Source organism: Manis pentadactyla, chromosome 13, assembly GCF_030020395.1.
Source record: "Manis pentadactyla isolate mManPen7 chromosome 13, mManPen7.hap1, whole genome shotgun sequence".
Taxonomy (NCBI): Eukaryota; Metazoa; Chordata; class Mammalia; order Pholidota; family Manidae; genus Manis; species Manis pentadactyla.
The window spans coordinates 95548062-95551294 of NC_080031.1; positions in this window are offsets into that span (position 1 = coordinate 95548062).

A 3233-nucleotide genomic window follows, 5' to 3' on the forward strand; every position below is an offset into this window, starting at 1 on the left:
TAAAAAGAGATTTTAATTTAACTAGAGCAAATAATCCTAAAATTCATATGGAACCACAAAAGACCCTAAACAACCAAAGCAATCCTGAGAAAGAAGAACAAAGTTGGCAGTATTACGCTCCCTGAATTCATGCAATACTACAAAGCTACAGTAATCAAAACAGTATGGTACTGGCACAAGAATAGACCCATAGATCAATGGAACAGAATAGAGAGCCCAGAAATAAAACCATGCATATATGGTCAATTAGTATATAGTAAAGGAGCCATGACTATACAATGGGGAAAAGACAGTCCTTTCAATAAACGGTGTTGGGAAACTGGACCGCTACATGCAAGAGAATGAAACTGGATGGTCTAAACCCATACACAAAACTCAAAATGGATTAAAGACCTAAATGTAAGACATGAAACCATAAAACATAAAACTCTTAGAAGAAAACATAGGCAAAAAATATCTTGAACATAACCATGAGCAATTTTTTTTCTGGACACATCTTCCTGGGCAAGAGAAACAAAATCAAAGATGAACAAGTGGGACTACATTAAACTAAAAAGCTTCTGTACAGCAAAATACACCATCGACAGAACAAAAAGGTAAACTACAGTATGGGAGAATATATTTGCAAACAATTTATCTGATAAGGGGTTAGCATCCAAAATATATAAAGAACTCATATGCCTCAACACCAAAAAATAAATAACCCAATGAAAAAATGGGCAGAGGACGTGAGCATTTTTCCAAAGAAGACATACAAACAACAAACAAGCACATGAAAAGATGCTCCACGTTGCCAATCATAAGGGAAATGCAAACCAAAACCACAATGAGATATACCTCACAGTAGTCATAATGACCAACATCCAAATGACAAGAAATAACAAGTGTTGGCAAGGATGTGGAAAAATGGGAACCCTCCTACACGTCAGTGGGAATGTAAACTGGTGCAGCCACTATGGAAAGCAGTATGGAGATTAATCAAAAAACTAAAAATAGAAATAGCATTTGATCCAGTAATTCCACTTCTAGGAATTTACCCAAAGAAAACAAAATCCCTGATTCGAAAAGATATGCGCACCCCTATGTTAATCGCCTCATTATTTACAATAGCCAAGATATAGAAGCAACAAAGCATCCATCAGTAGATGAATGGATAAATAAGAAGTGGTACATATACACAATGGAATATTAATCAACCATAAAAAAGGAAAGAAATCCTGTCATTTGTGACAACATGGATGGATCTAGAGGGTATTATGCCAAGTGAAATAAGCCAGGTGGAGAAAGACAAATACAACATGACTTCACTTATTTGTGAAATCTATAAACAAAACAAAACAAAATGAATAAAACAGCAGGAGTCTTACAGACATGAAAAGTGACTGATGGTTAGCATGGGCAAGGGCTTGGGGTGGGTGGGTAGGAACAGTGAAGGGGATAAAAGGATACAAAAAGTCTCAATCATAAGTTGGTCACGAGGATGGAAGTGCAGAATGGAGAACATAGCCAATGGTTCTGTAACATCTTCCTATGTTGACAGACAGTTACTGTACTAGTTGGGGTGAGGATTTAATAACGTGAATAACTGTTGAACCACTATGTTATGTACTTGAAACCAATATAATATTGCATATCAACTATAGTTCAATTAAAAAAGAAAAAAATAGATCTTAAAAAGAAAATAAGATAAGAAAATACAAGGATTAATCTAAGAGGCCCATCATTCAGCTAATAGAAGTTACAGAAAAAGAAAATAAAGAAAACAGAAATACAATTATAAAAAAATACAAGAACTGCTCCAGAACTAAGGGGAATATATTTCAAGATCTTAAAAGATATTCCAAGTATATTCACCATGAATCTAACTTTAACTTTTTTTTTATTTTTAAAATGATTCCGAGGAATAGCATCGTGAAAGGTAGAACAAAGAAGTGGAAAAAATCCTAAAAACTTCCAAAATAAATAAGCAGATCACACACAAACCTCAGAACCTGTTAGGGATCTCATGTCTCAGTAACAAGGAAAGCTAGGAGACAATAGAACAATGCCTTCAAAATCCTGAGGGAAAATTATTTCCAATCTGGAGTCAGCCACACTATCAATCAAATGTGAGGTGAGAATAAAGAGAAACAAGGATCTCCAAACACTTACCTCTTAGTCACTCTTTCTCAGGAAGTTACTGGAGAAAGTGTTCTTCCAAAAGAAGGAAGAATCTAAAAGAGGATGATTTGGGATCCAGGGTACAGGACATGTCCTAAAAGAAGGTGCTGGAAAGCTCTCGGCAGATGTTGCTTACAGTCTGGACAGGACGTTCAGGCCACAGGCTGCAAGTCGTTAAGAGCTGTCTGAAAAACAGGAAAAATAAGTCAACTGCAAGATAAGTTTGAAATATTCAGAGATTTCATGTCTGTCACGGAGTCTGGGAAATAATTTGCACATATAGAACAAAATAAAGGAGAGGCAGTTGCTAACTTCTGGGAAAACTAAAAGTTGTACAAGAAACTATAATCATAGTAATACAAGCAGTTCTCTGTGGATAATAGTTATACAATATAAAGATTGAATTAGCCCAATATGAAGTTTTAGCATTCTCAGAAGAATAGGAGAAGAGGAAGCTGGTGGCATGGGGCAGGGAGGAGGCCATGCAGGTAATAAAATGAAAAATCCCTTCCCTTCCATGAAAGAAAGTCAATAGGTCATACCTACCATGAAACAAAAATCAAGAAATAGCAGTTAAATCAACTAGTAAAGAAATATGGAGAAAATACCAGAAAAACAAGTTTACACATGGAAAGCAGCTGATTCCTGGGACTGGGAGCAGAGAAGACGGCAGGGCACTGCCATCTGTCAGTATAAGCCCACTCGTTCTATCTGGGTTCTGGACTTACGTACAGAGAATCTGGATTTTTAAAATGCAAACAACAACAACAAAAAAAAAACCCAGAAAGTGTCTTCTGACCTCCTGGCATAAGGGCAGGTTATTTGTCTACTTCCGGGAAACGGTCAGCCAGCTGAGACCCCGGCACCTGACCTCCAGGGTTTACATTCCAGCTGGGACACAAAACCAGGGAAGACAACAGGTTGTTTCAATGTTACACAACAGTGCTCTGCAAATATCACTGGGCCCGCCTTCCTGCTCAGGCCTGCACACATTTCTCTAGGCTAGAGATCAAGAATCTGGGTGGCCAGGACCAATGGGGTGGATTTAATTTTAATGGGAACTGCCAAATTGC